Source organism: Podarcis raffonei, chromosome 17, assembly GCF_027172205.1.
Source record: "Podarcis raffonei isolate rPodRaf1 chromosome 17, rPodRaf1.pri, whole genome shotgun sequence".
Taxonomy (NCBI): Eukaryota; Metazoa; Chordata; class Lepidosauria; order Squamata; family Lacertidae; genus Podarcis; species Podarcis raffonei.
Genome location: NC_070618.1, coordinates 31,771,571 through 31,786,550, shown reverse-complemented (window position 1 = coordinate 31,786,550; position 14,980 = coordinate 31,771,571). Strand labels below are relative to the sequence as shown.

General features: G+C 47.1%; 1 protein-coding gene across 2 annotated transcripts in view; it reads left to right on the top strand.

Annotated features, from left to right (window-relative positions):
* Window positions 1-14,980, top strand: part of KANK2 (KN motif and ankyrin repeat domains 2) — a 77,530-nt gene that overhangs the window by 12,722 nt on the left and 49,828 nt on the right. Inside the window, exon 1 of one of the 2 annotated variants that reach the window (XM_053370602.1) lies at window positions 7,637-7,695. The exons of the other annotated variant lie outside the window; for it this stretch is intronic. The gene's annotated coding sequence lies outside the window, so the exon portion shown is untranslated. Of the gene's footprint in view, window positions 1-7,636; window positions 7,696-14,980 lie in introns of those variants that run through there. 2 annotated transcript variants of the gene reach the window in all.

Below are 14,980 nucleotides of genomic sequence, written 5' to 3'. Positions count from 1 at the left end.
AGCAAGTGTCTGTGGGTGCAAGACATTCCTGACGAAGACAAGTTTTTGCTGCATTAAAGGTAAAGGTAAAGGGACCCCTGACCATTAGGTCCAGTCGTGGTCGACTCTGGGGTTGCAGTGCTCATCTCACTTTATTGGCCGAGGGAGACAGCATATAGCTTCCAGGTCATGTGGCCAGCATGACTAAGCCACCAGAGCAGCGCATGGAGACGCCGTTTACCTTCCCGCCGGAGTGGTACCTGTTTATCTACTTGCACTTTGACGTGCTTTTGAACTGCTAGGTTGGCAGGAGCAGGGACCGAGCAACAGGAGCTCACCCTGTCACAGGGATTCGAACCGCTGACCTTCTGATCGGCAAGTTCTAGGCTCTGTGGTTTAACCCACAGCGCCACCCGCTGAGCACAACCTTACAGAGGCTGACATAGTTTGCCATTGTCTCAAGCGTTCAAGGCAATCCAGTTCTTTGTTCCGGTCCTCCCTCGGCCAGACTTATATGTCTGAGTGCAACCAGTTTTTGTAATAGATCCAAGCCTGGTGATTGCAATTACATCCATCCCAAATCTTTTCCAAGTGGTATCTGCATGGAGGGAAGGGGAGGAAGTAGCTGTCATTCCTAGTTAGAGCATTGGACGGGATTTCCCTGGAACTTATCCAGCTAGAAAGATAGACATTGGACTTTTTGAGGTCATTTGGTCACTTCTGATGAGGCCTGGAGATGTTCTTGACCCCCCAGCTATAGTCTAACCATGCTGACTGCACACCATAGAAAGTGTCCATCAGTGTTTAGACTCACTTTTCACTTGAAAATGGTTTGGAAGCACTAGGCTGCCTTCTGTTGGAGGCTTTTGGAGGGTTGGAAAGTGGAATGCCTTTCGTTTGACCAATAGGGTTCTTAATACTTATTCTCCTTCAGGCTCTGGTTTGGTAAGGAGGGGGGTCAGATCAAACTGGTGGGTATTCTTGCTCAGGTATATAATGATAGCACTCTGTGTACCTCTCTTTTAATTCTCAGGGAAGTTATTGTACTGAAAAGAGATTTGCATGCATACACAAGCATCCCAAGAGCATTATCAGTTGCATGGAAGTGATGATAATGTGCAGTAATGAATATAATATGAAAAAGAAAGCTCACAAGACAAAGGCACAGGCTTGAAGCAACATTAGGCAGGCAGGCAAGCAAGCGGGCAGGATTGCATCTGACCAGCTCGGCTCCACTAAGTCTCATGCCGTCTCATAGAAGGAAGCAGCAATTGTGAGTTTTGTCCTGTTCCTCAGGTTTCAGGGATTGTGTACAGATCCAGAGTTTGCTTAGGAATATCATTCTTGTTCTTGCTTGAGCTAACTTGGTGATGTTGCTGGGAGAGAGGTTGCTTGCCTAAGAGATAATCCCTGCTCTCCCAGCCAGAGTTTATGTGACTAAGGACTCAGCTATACAGCTGCAAATAAAACGTTTTGTGTGTGTGTGTTTTAAGTGCAATATACAATGTGACACTAGGTGGTGATGTTGAGCCTTATGGAAAATTCAATTTATTTTTTAAAATGCTTTAAAAAAAACTTTTTCAGAATAGTTTTTATATGTGTGTAGATTCCACCTAAGACTTAGCATGCTCACCTCTTTTTTTATTATTTAGAATCGCTTCTGATGCTGCTCACAGAGTCATAAAAGCATTATCAAGCAAAACTCAGTTACGATGATATAAAATTTACACAGCAGAGCACAGAATCAATTCAGAGCAACAAAAAGCGTCAGGATCAATAAGTGCTCACTGGATTAAAACCAGAGTAGGTAACATTTATGGAATCTGGGCAAAACAGAAAGGTCTTCTTCACCTGGCCCTGGAGAGACACCCTAAATTTGGAACTGGGTGAACCTCCAGGGAGGGGAATCCAATGAAAAAGTCTACCGTATTTTTTGCTCTATAACACGCACCCGACCATAACACGCACGTAGTTTTTAGAGGAAGAAAATCCGTAGGCATGCCACCCGTAGGCATTCCCTCCATAACACGCACAGACATTTCCCCTTACTTTCTAGGAGGAAAAAAGTGAGTGTTATGGTGCAAAAAATACGGTAAATTAGAAAGTGTGGGGATATGTATGCAGAAGCAAGGGAGCCCTATAGAAGAAGTGAAGGCTATTTGGGTGGAGCAAAGTGCCATTTATTTGTGCTTTTATGGTTTTTATATAGTGATTTTTTATTAAAAACCCTCAAAGTGGTTTACAAAAAAATCCAATTTCAATATAACTGAAAAATAAAATAAAAGCATATATTTATAATAAAACAAGGGATAAAAAAGTCATTATGGAAATAAAAATGGGATATATGCATTCTATCCGACAATCTCTGAATTCATGACTGCATTTCTGTATTCTGGTTTGTCATTTTTTACTCGTTCAGCAGCTCTGTAATGTTGTTTTCTCTGTTGCTTAATTGGTTATGTATAAAGCTATGCATTTCTTATACAGCAAATGAAAAGTTACCAGGAGAGGGGGGAAGTAAGAGAATGGGGGAGTACAGCAACTGAATAAAGCCAGCTGCAATCTAGATCAGGGGTCAGCAAACTTTTTCAGCAGGGGGCTGGTCCACTGTCCCTCAGACCTTGTGGGGGGCCGGACTATATTTTTTTGGGGCGGGGGGAGATACAGGAGCACCATGAGCCCCAGTGGCTGCTTACCTGTGTCTTGCAAGCGGCAGGGGCTGGCAGCGACAGCAGAACGATGAGTGGTGTGTGAAAGGGCTCTGGAGAGGGGCTGCTTAAAATGGCGGCCACTTGAGCACTGCTGCTGCTGCTGCTGCTGGCACCAACAAAGCCCAGCCCCCTTCCTCCTCTAGGCAGGGCGAGGAGAAGCCAGGAGGAGGGAGGGAGGAGGTGCCGCCACCGTGTGAGGGAGAGGGAAGAATGTGTGTGCTGGCGATCCATGCGATGATTCCTAGACCGTCCGTGGGCCGTATCCAGAAGGTAATTGGGCCTGATCTGGTCCACGGACCTTAGTTTGCTTATCCATGATCTCTATCTTTTAAAGTCTTTAGTCTTCTTCTGAAAGAGCAGGGCAGCTCTATCTAGTAAATCTCCCTGGAGAGGCTAATCTTGTGGTGAGTTAGCCACTCACTAGAACAGGGGTGTCAAACTCAAATTCATCGGGGGCCGCATGAGCAGTTTGGTCACCCTCAAAGGGCCGGTTGTATCTGTAGGACTTACAGTACAGGAGAGAAGGGTTCAGGCAGCTGTTGGATCTGTCACATCACAGGATGGCATGCGCTCAATATAAAAACAAGTGGAGGTTTCCTGAATGCATGTAAAGTGGAGGTTTCCTGTGTAGAATGGCCGGCACCGCTAGAGGGCAGATGTTCTCTGGCTTGTAGGCTGCCGCGCATGTCAAAAAAAAAAGAGAGCGAGAATAAAAGGTGAAGGCTAGCGGCTGGCGGCGGCTACACGGGCCACATGACGAGGTCTGGCGGGCCGGATTTGGCCCGCGGGCCTTGTGTTTGACACCCGTGCACTAGAACTTACCAGGCTGCAGGGAGGGGAGATGGACCTGGATGAGGCCCACCTCTGGTGAACTTGGTGTACAGGCACTGTCGTGTGGGTGAGTGTTCCTTCAAGTCCCAGCTTCCCAAGTCATTAGTGACTTTAAAGGTCAGCATCAGCTCTTTGAATTCTGCTCAGAAGCAAACTGGCAGCCAGGGGAGCAGCTCATCAGTAGTAGTAACAACAACAACAACAATTATTATCATCATCATTATTATTTTATTTATACCCCGCCCATCTGGCTGATTTCCCCAGCCACTCTGGGCGGCTCCCAACAGAATATTAAAAACATGACAAAACATCAAGCATTAAAAACTTCCCTAAACAGGGCTGCCTTCAGATGTCTTCTAAAAGTCAGATAGTTGTCTATTTCCTTCACATCTGAAGGGAGGGCGTTCCACAGGGCAGGTGCCACCACCGAGAAGGCCCTCTGCCTGGTTCCCTGTAACCTCACTTCTTGCAGTGAGGGAACTGCCAGAAGGTCCTCAGAGCTGGACCTCAGTGTCTGGGCTGAACGATGGGGGTGGAGACGCTCTTTCAGGTATACTGGGCCGAGGCCGAAGCTGGTGAGCTGTTTTAAAACGGGTTCCTGTTGACTGGTCCCAGTTACTATTCCAGAGTTGTGTTTTTGAATAACATGAGTAGTTTTCAAAGGCAGCCTTGCACATTATATACTTAGAATGGTTGAGTCTAGAGGATGTCAAAGTACCGAGAACTACGGCCAGGCATTTCAACCCAGGAGGGGTCATAGCTGGCACATGAGCCTTGGATGCTGAAAGCTGCGGCATACCATGCTTGGGGTCCCAAGGAGACACAAGTGGATCCCTTGGCAGTCCCAGACTGTGAGCCTGATTCTCTAGGTGGAAACGCAGCTGGCGCTGTGGTCTAAACCACTGAGCCTCTTGGCCTTGCCGATCAGAGGGTTGGCGGTTCGAATCTCCACAACGGGGTGAGCTCCTGTTCCTCTGTCCCAGCTCCTGCCAACCCAGCAGTTTGAAAGCACTCCAGTGCAAGTAGATAAACCGCTGTGGCAGGAAGGTAAACTGCGTTTCTGTGCGCTCTGGTTTCCGTCACGGTGTTCTGTTGTGCCAGAAGTGGTTTAGTACTGCTGGCCACAGGACCCGGAAAGCTGTCTGTGGACAAACACCGGCTCCCTCGGCCTGAAAGCAAGATGAGCACAGCAACCCCATAATCGCCTTTGCCTGGACTTAACCGTCCAGAGGTCCTTTACCTTTTTTTACCTAGGTGGAATGCAACCCCATCCAGAACAGGTTGAGCATCCCCTCCCTGGTCACACAAACCACCCATCTGTAGCTTGTCTGTTTTGGCAGGATTGAGTTTCAGTCTACTGGCTCTTCCACAGCCTATGACTCACCCAAAGCAGCATGACTGCAACCACATGTTGATTTGGCCTTGAATGTCAGAGCAAGACAGCAACACCATTAGCTTGCTGGATATATTCAAGGAGAAGTTATGGGTGTGTCAATACCACCCCCACCCTTACTATCGTGGAATCATTTGATCCCAGTGAAAGAGAGGGTGGGGATATTCAATGACTTTCAGGGGTGGGCAAGCAAATCTTTAAAATGCTTAGTTTGCCTTAAATATGAGGGGTTTTGTTTTGCCCCCACCCCCACCATTGTTTTGCCATTGCTTCAGGTCAATGCTGGGCAGATCCTGACCACACTCTTTTCCTGGGACAGAATGACTCTGTTGTCACGGCACAGCAGCCTCACTGGGACATGTGCTACACAAAGGCTTAAAAGAAGAAAAGTTTCTGCCACCTCATATTTACGGAAAGCCAGACATTATTTAAATTAAACATCCCCCCCCCACACACACTGCTACTACCGTCCTTTGGGGAGTGTTTTCACCTATGAAACTTCCAAAAATTCAGCAGGTCTAAATATTTTGGCTCAGGGCTGAAAGAATTCCATCTTGCCTACAATCCGACGGTAACTTCCAATGCTGGAATCTAGGGATGCAGTTCCTTTAGATTTATGATGAGAAATTGTAATAACCTGCAGTTTTATAAGAGCAGGGGTCAGGAACCTTTTTCAGTTGTGGGCTGGTCCACCGTCCCTCAGACCATGTGGTGGGCCGGACTATATTTTTTGGGGGAAAAATTGAACGAATTCCTATGCATTTTAAATTCCAGAGATGCATTTTAAGCAAAAGGACACATTCTACTCATGTAAAAACACGCTGATTCCTGGACTGTCCGCAGGCCGGATTGAGAAGGCGATAGGGTCGCATCCGGCCCCCAGGCCTTAGGTTGCCTACCCCTGCATGAGAGTGTACAGTGGTACCTCTGGATGTGATCGGGATCCGTTCCGGAGCCCTGTTCACATCCTGAAGTGAATGCAACCCCCGTCTGCGCGTGCGCGGGTCGTGATTCGCCGCTTCTGAGGTATGACTGTATATTTAAAGAAGATGAATAAATGAACAAATTAAGTTAATTTGGATGTGCAGAAGATACTGAAAATAAGAAACCACGGAAAGGGGCGGGGGGAGGAAGCCAAGTTTTGAAATGTCAAAATGACTGTAAAATCAGTGAAATGTCTAAATCTGAAAAGTATATATATAAAAAAGGATTTCTGATGAGAACTGGTCTCTCCACTGAGAGAAAATTCAGTGCTGGAGAGAGGAATATTGGCATGAGATGAGAGGGAGTTAGGCAGGTTTCCATCCAATTTCTTCTCCCCAGTGCTTGTGCAAGCATCTTCACTATATGTGCTGGGTGTGCATCATGTAAGCAAGACACTGATTCCACACCCCATCCCACTGTTGAAGGAGAAGCTGGCAAAGGCAGCGGAATAGGCACCATGGAATGTCCCGTACCTGCCCTTCAGTTCTGAGAAACAGAAGGGGACTGGGTGGGGAGCATTCCACAGCTGCATCGCCCACACACTGTAACAATCAGCGCACCATGTGTGTTGATGTTCTGCCCGACCAAGGCCCTCTTCCATTCCCCTTTGCCCACCGCTACCAGCTGCTTCCTGTCCTGGGAGGCTTTTAACTGCAAAGAGGGAGGGCTGGGGCTGGGTGCTTCAGCCCCCTTACACGCTGGAAGACATTTAAGAGCTGCGTTTTGAGGTGGGGAGAAAGTGACTCTTGAGCAGAGGGCTTTAACATAGAAACAAATGCCCAGCCTCTTAACAGAGCGATGCTGAGTCTGGCTGCTAATCTTTTGGGCCCCCTTTCCTTCTTCTTTTTTAAGTGAACATCTTTATCGAAAGTTCAAAAAGCACATAATTATATGTGCACTAAACATGGCGAGATGTAAATAAAAGAGAGAAAAAGAAAAAGAGAAACAGAAACAGAACCCATGTAGAAGGGGGGAAGGGAGGAGGGAACCCCCCCCAAAAAAACTGTATACTTTACTTCACCAGATCTTAACCCAGGGGTCAGCAAACTTTTCCAGCAGGGGGCCAGTCCACTGTCCCTCAGACCTTGTGGGAGGCCGGACTATATATTTTTTTTGGGGGGGATGAACAAATTCCTATGCCCCACAAATAACCCAGAGATGCATTTTAAACAAAAGAACACATTCTACTCATGTAAAAACACACTGATTCCCGGACCATCCACGGGCCGGATTGAGAAGGCGATTGGGCCGGATCTGGCCCCCAGGCCTTAGTTTGCCTACTCATGTCTTAACCTATTACAGTATTTGTAAGAATGGATTCCAAATATCACTGAATTTGTCCATGGCAAGTCTGCGTTTATATGCAGGTTGTTCATATGTTGCGAGCTTGTATATATAAGTCTCCAATCCAATTGCAGAAGGGAGCTGCATTTTTATTTTTCCAGTTCACCAGTATCAGTCTTTTTGCTGTGGTAAGGCAGGGAGAGTCCACTCGTATTGTCCTTTTGTGGGGTTCCATGTGCTGGGTGTATAATCCAAGAGGATATTTTGCTCTGTAAATGTAAGGTTGTTCCGTACAGTTCTGTTGATGGTTTCAGTTACCTTCTGATCTTTTGGTCCCCCTTTCCTGATGCCTCACCCACCTTCTTGCTCAAGTTGAACCTGTGCAAGTTTCTGGAGCTTTGCAATAAAGGTTCTAAGCAATAAAGGGTGACTTTCTTTCACGCAGCCTTCCCAGGTTCGGGGCCCAGACTGCCATTGGAGAACTACAGGGCCCATTCAAGACACCAGCTGGGGGTATGTACGACAGCAAATGTCAGCTTACAGGGTAAAAAAGGTATGACAAGCAATGGCAGAGATGATTAGCATAGCTGGGTTTGTGCCTTTTGCCCAGTGGGCTGCCCCGTGAGTGCTGTTCAGGAAGCAGCTGCCCGTATCCTGAGTCTCCAGGGACCTCTTAAGAAGTGCTTTCCTTGCCTCTGGAGTGGGACTAAGTGAGTGACTCATGCCACTGGCCTCTCCAAAGGCTTCTTAGCCTGCCTGTTCATCCCCTCCCAACATTTCGTAGAACAAGATGCATATTTTAAGATTGTTTTGGATTAGCTGTTCTGGAAAGCGGAAAGCAAGCTTGAAAACACAATGCAAAAAGAAGGCATTTCGGCTGCAGCCAAAGGATCAAATTGTGTTGGCTGTTGCAATTATGTCTTTGTCTTTCCTCCAAAGAACTTGGGGGGGGGGGCGCGCCGTCAGCAACGCAGGGGGGTTATCCCATTTTAATCCTTACAATGGATGAGTGACTTGCCAAAGGTCACCTAAGAAGCTTCAGGGCTGAGCCTGGGATTTGAATTTGGCTCTCCTTGGTTAAAGGCTAAACATTCTGCTCACTACTCTACTGCTTTCAAAGTTTACACTTACCTGCCCCCCCCAAAAGCCTAAAGACATATTGAAGTGTCTTAGGCCTGCATCCTCCTCACACTGAATCCCACGATGAATGCCTCCTAATCGCATCCGTCTTTTTTGCCAGTTCGAGATATTCAAATACCGTATTTTTCGCTCTATAACACGCACCAGACCATAACACGCACGTAGTTTTTAGAGGAGGAAAACAAGAAAAAAAAATTCTAAACGAAATAGTGGATATATGATTTTTGTGGTTCATGCTGTGGCCACAGACATGTGATCTGACAGTGAGTTTGGAGTAGCCCAATGCAAAAATCCTGAGGATCCATGTGGATCCATGCTTTGTAACCACGGAGGAGGGAAGGAAGGGGAACCATGGATCCTTTGCTCACGACTGCAGCAGATCCCCCCGCCACCCGCAGGCATTCGCTCCATAACACGCACAGACATTTCCCCTTACTTTCTAGGAGGAAAAAAGTGAGTGTTATGGTGCAAAAAATACGGTAATTTATCCTGCCATTCCTTTTTTTGTTGGTACTATTTCACTTTTCCAGTTTCTAGCTATTAATATTCTTGCTGCTGTTGTAGCATAATACAAGAACTTGAGGCATAAAAGCCCCTTCTCCTCCCATCTCATGGAGTCTATTTTTTACATGGAGAAAAGATGGCTGCAATTACATGGGCATTCACTCTGCCTTCCCACCTCATGCTCTGTTGTCTGATGAACTTTCCTCCCAGCTCTGATACTGGAAGTAAGGGGCATGGTTTTTTTGGGGTGGTGGGGTGGAATTCTGGAGGCAGACCACAGGAGAGGTTTTGTCTTTGCTCACCTGTGTGCAGCTTTTGATGTGAAAATTAAGGCACACATGCATTCAGATACATTTTAGCATGAATGAGACAGATGTGAGAAATGCAATCATGGCTGTCCCCATCATTCTGCTTTGGCCCTTCCCTACCCCACGAGGGGACCTTGTACAGTGGTACCTCGGGTTACATACGCTTCAGGTTACATACGCTTCAGGTTACACACTCCGCTAACCCAGAAATAGTGCTTCAGGTTAAGAACTTTGCTTCAGGATAAGAACAGAAATCGGGCTCCAGCGGTGCGGCGGCAGCAGGAGGCCCCATTAGCTAATGTGGTGCTTCAGGTTAAGAACAGTTTCAGGTTAAAAACGGACCTCCAGAACAAATTAAGTACTTAACCCGAGGTACCACTGTATTGTGCTGGAGAAAGAGAAAATGTTTTGCTGGCTCCCACTCTCATCCATATACTGTGATTCCATTGTTATCCAGAATTATGTTCATGAGAGTGTAGAAGATGCACAATTACTAAATGAGCAATTTCAGAGCAGCAACTATATTATGCACACCGTAGAGGGCCCGCTTTCCCCCCTCCACTTTCTGACATCTTCCACAAAGGATTTCCCCCTTTTTTGACATCTTGTATGTGCATCAGTTCACAAACGTGGCTGGGTTTGCTTTTTTGGATAGTAAGGACAAGCGACACGTGACGTTTGTCATGCCATTTGCCTCTGAGCGCAGGCTTTTCCTTTCATGAATTGCCTGTGCGGGGACCTGATCTGAATCTTAGTGAGAGCTTCCTCTCCTCCACTGCAAATTGCAGGCCAGGGGTGGGGGTCTGATCGTGACTGAGACTGCAGTAGAGGGCAGAGGATGGAAGCCCCATTCCCTATGCCAGGGCTCTGATGCTGCATGAGGAACAGAGCAGACTGCAGAGGCTACGTAGATTGTGTTGGAGATGTCTTAGCTGTCTTCAGGACCCAGAGTTTTGGACAGGTCAGCAATAAAACACCTGGTGCCCGAGAAGCTAACTGTTTATTCAAAGAAGCCAAAACAGCACAGGCCTAGTGATCACTGCAACTCTTCCCAGTTGGTCTTGCATCAGTGAGGCAGTTGTGAAGATCGAAGGTCCCTACCTTCCCACTGCTCTCTAATTCCTCTCTATGTTCTGGGAGACCAAGCAGTAGGCGAGCTGGTCGCAGCGGGAGGAGGAGATTCCTTGGCTTCTTCAGTAGCCTGCCTCCACTTCTGCCTCCAATTCTGGACTGCTTTCTGCCACAGCCTCTTCCTGCTCACTAAACCCTGTTACCCCTTCAGTTGCATTTTTTATGACGTCTGCCACACTGTGCTCTCTCTCCCTCCCCGCCCCCCACCCCCAGTTCCAAATGTGTGTGTACCCTTGCATGTATGTATTTGAATCACAGAAGCAAACAGCGTCTGTGGCTGATTTAGAACAAAAACAAATGGCTGGCTGGGCAAGAGTTGAGCATTTACACCCCCCTACCTACTTCTCTACTCCGCTCCCTTCCAAAGCATCTTTTATCTAGGTTTGTTGTATGTGTTAGCATGCAATGTTTTGCCCTAAATGAGGACTTTGCAAGCCTGACAGTGATCAGAAAGCAAATTCCACCAGCCGAACATTCATACAATTTCATAAAAATATGAAAATCATTGAAGTCAGTTCATACATCCAGGAAACATTCAAACATGCATTATTTGAGCATACTGATTAGATTTTGTTCAACTGGTATTTTCTTTCTCCGAGATCCATCTTAGAGCAAACTGGTTGTGTGTTTCTGAAAGAAACTTGTTTGTGTACTTCACTGATTGGTGGAATGGATGAACCACCTCACTTTCCCCCATGGAGCAGTTTCTCAACTTTCTAAAACCTATTATTTTCTCTCTCTTTTTGGAAAAAACAAACAAAAACGATATGAATGCACATTTAATTGAATAAATGTACATGTGGCTTTTTCTCTTAGAGTATCTAGTGGCAGCATTGAAGTCCATTGCAGAACTGAACCAAATATTCTCTCTCGGCCACCATGAAATTAAATTAAACTTCATGGAAATCTGAAGGTTGCCTTCCATTGGCCAACTTGCGTTCAAAGAATGCAATGGTCACGTCTCTCCTCCTGCAGTGGTAGTTTAACGCTCACAAGGTTATGCAAGTACCTTATGTAACGTGTGGTTCATTAGTTGGCTTTGTCCTGCCATGTGCTGGAAGCAGAGGGGAAACCAGGCAGCTGCTATGTGTGGATGGTAAAAGGGGAAGATGACTTAGCCAGGATCCAACCACACGAGAGGCAAAGCAAAGAAGGATACGTGAGACAGCACCTTTGCATTGGTTCACTGTCTGTTCCATGAAATGTGCAAGTATGAGCTTCATTGACAAGGGGCTCACCCTGCCCAGGATCCTGTTTGTTTTCTTTTTATAAATCATTTCTATTGATTTTACAAGTACAAAGTACAAATAAACACAAACTAATAAGAACGTATCTGTATAAGAATATTCTCTGAATCTTGAGACTTCCCTCCATGGAGTCTAATTTTAAGCATCTACAACTGCACATTCATCTGTACTCCAATTTTTATATCAAACCATATTGTCCTTAATATTTTTTTTTACACTACAAATGAGTCAGAATCCTGCTCTTGTTTCCATCTACTTACAGTAGTCTCACAGGTAACTTACAAATTTTCCCCATTCTTTTATAAAGTCTTTATCCTCTTGGTTTTCTGAGTTTTCCAGTCAGCTTTGCCATCTCAGCATATTCCATCAGCTTGGTCTGCCATTTTTCTTTGGTCAAGGCTTTGTCTTCTTTCCAACTCTGGGCTAATAGCACCAGGGCAGCTGTTGTTCCATACATAGTCTTTTCTGCTCCTTTGGTATGTCGATACCTGTAATTCCTAATAAAAAAGCTTCTGGTTTCTTAACAAAAGTTATTTTAAGCATTTTTTTATTTCATTATATATCATCTCCCAGAAAGCTTTTATTACCTTACAAGTCCACCACATATGATAGAAGGTACCCAGTATCCTGTTTCTAAGCAACTATGCAGAGAGAAGCTGTGTCTGCTTGTGGGTTAATTATGTCAAAAGCAATATTCTCTATAAGCTGTTACTGCTCGTGCCTCAACAGCAGCGAAGGTGCAATCCTGGGGGAAGAAGTGCTATTTCCCAGACACAAATTGTTTCAGTTTGAGTGCTAGAAAAATACAAGGTCCTCTGTACCATCCAAAGAGTAACTGTGAGGGGTGTACTCCTCAAAACAAAAACAAAAAAACCCTCTGCTAATGGGGAGTGACCCCTGCTGTCCACTTAGCCCTCTGGAAAGCTCAGCAGCTAACCTCGAGTTTCAATGAAAGTAGGTTCTGGGGCTGAGTCCTGAGTTGTATTCTGACATTACAACTTTCTCTTTTGCATACAGTAGTACCTTGGGTTAAGAACTTAATTCGTTCTGGAGGTCCGTTCTTAACCTGAAACTGTTCTTAACCTGAGGTACCACTTTAGCTAATGGGGCCTCCTGCTGCTGTCGCGCCACCACCGCGCGATTTCTGTTCTCATCCTGAAGCAAAGTTCTTAACTCGAGGTACTATTTCTGGGTAAGTGGAGTCTGTAACCTGAAGCGTCTGTAACCTGAGGTACCACTGTATCTGAGACCCTCCAAGTCTCTCTGTTTTCCAGGGACAGTCCTGGATTTACAGAAGCCGTCCCGGTCTCTGATTTGATCCCCAAATGTCCCACTTTTCCTTAGGACATCCCTACTTTCATCAGAGAAATGTTGGACGGTATATCTGCCATGTGTCATTCTGACCCAAACACCTTCTTTGTTCTTGTTCTTCTGGCCTTCCCACCGTCTCCCATTCCAGGTGTTGAAAAACCCCCTCTAGAGGTTACTTAAGGGGGGAAACCCCAATATCACCATCCCCAATGTAGTAAATATATTTTGCCAAGTTGGCAGTTGACAGCTGGAATTACAGTGGTACCTTGGTTGTTGAACTTAATCCCTTCCAGGAGTCTGTTCGACTCCTGGAACCATTTGACAACCTAGGCGCAGTTTCCAATTGGCTGCAGGAGCTTCCTACACTCAACTGGAAGTTGCGGAGGCCACGTCGGACATTCATCTTCCAAAAAAACATTCACAAACTGGAACACTTACCGTATTTTTCGCCCTATAGGATGCACTTTTTCCCCTCCAAAAATGAAGGGGAAATCTGGGTGCGTCCTATGGGGCGAATGCAGGCTTTCGCTGAAGCTTGGAGAGCGAGAGGGGTCGGTGCGCACTGACCCCTCTCGCTCTCCAGGCTTCAGGAACACATCCGCAGCCTAGGCAGCCCTGTGGGAGTTCCCGCAGGGCTCCCTAGGCTGTGGATAGCAGCCTGCTTCCCGGAGCGCCGGGTGCGCTGAAAGCAGAGCACCCGGTGCTTCGGGAACACATCCGCAGCCTAGGCAGCCCTGCAGGAGTTCCCGCCGGGCTCCCCATACTGCAGATAGCAGCCTGCTACCCGGAGCGAGGGGCATCCTGAAGCAGAGCACCCCGCCCGCCGGACAGACATCCGCAGCGTGTTGGAGCCCTGTGGGAGATCCCCGCAGGGCTCCCCACGCTGCAGATAGCAGCCTGCCGCCCGGCGCGAAGGGCGCCCTGAAGCAGAGCGCCCCGCCCGCCGCACAGACATCGGCCAGCCCCACAAGCTCGGGGGACAGCAAGGAGGCGCAGCGCCGCCATCCCGCTGTTCCTCGACCTGGTTCGGTATCCCCAACCTAGTTTTGGGGGGGAAATAAAGGATTTCCCCCCTTTATTTCTCCCAAAAAAACCTAGGTGCGTCCTATGGGACGAAAAATACGGTACTTCCGGGTTTGTGGCATTCAGGAGCCAAGCCGTTCAACAACCAAGGTACCACTTGTATATTAACTCTGCATTTCCCTGCAATTAAAATTGTTTTGCCACCATGCAGGTAATGGCAATGCCTCTGCTCTCTGACTATGCGTTTACGCTTATTCTGCGTTTTTGCTCCCACAGGCAGGGCTGCAGACCTCCACGCAACAAGCAGCTTTATGAACTAGCTGTGCGGAGTTGTGAAGACTGACACAAGCAGAAATTAAAACTGCCCAGTGGTTGGGAATGAACAGATTGGGAGTGAGGATTGACAGTGATGGGCAGCTGGGCCTGTTTTGAAACCGACCACATGGCAACTTTATTTGGTTCAGTCCCTGGACTCCTGGTTCTTGTGATTTTAGCAAGGCAAGGGGCCCTACCCAGCTTTCAGCATTCCCATGTGGCTTGGGGCCGCATGACCCTTGCAAAGCAGTCCTTTTTTTCCAGGCCTCTGGGCAAGTTTTATTCCTAGGGAGGAGCCAAGAGTGACTCACAGGCAAGGACCAGAGGAATAAGATTATTTGCTGGAATTCTGGTTGCTTTTGGGGTGTGGCTACTCATACGTCTGCTGAGAAGGGTTTGTTTTTCTTGGTTTTCTCCCCTTCCCTTGTGTTTCTTCTTCTGTTTTCCTTCCAGAAGCTCTTCTCTTCCCGCCCCTTGACCCTGGGCCAAACCTCTCCCATCCCTCCTTAAACTCCAGGCTTTTGGAGGCTGTTTTTCATCTCTTCCTCGGACAAGAAGGCCTTTGTACTGCAAACTTTCTGGCTCCTTTCCACGCTAGCGTTTCGGATGCTAAGAATAGCCCTGAGCCGTGGCAGTTTAAGCTGCCGACCCTCCGAGGCCCTGGATGCGAAGCCCTGGCGAAGAAGACATCCCTCCTCCTCCTCGTAAGGGAATAGGGATGCAGCTGGAGGATAGCCAGGGAGGCACATTGCCAAAAGTGTTGTCTATAGCTCCAAGTCGGAAAGCCAAAGGTCACCAAGACTGTAGTTCGTGGCTTTC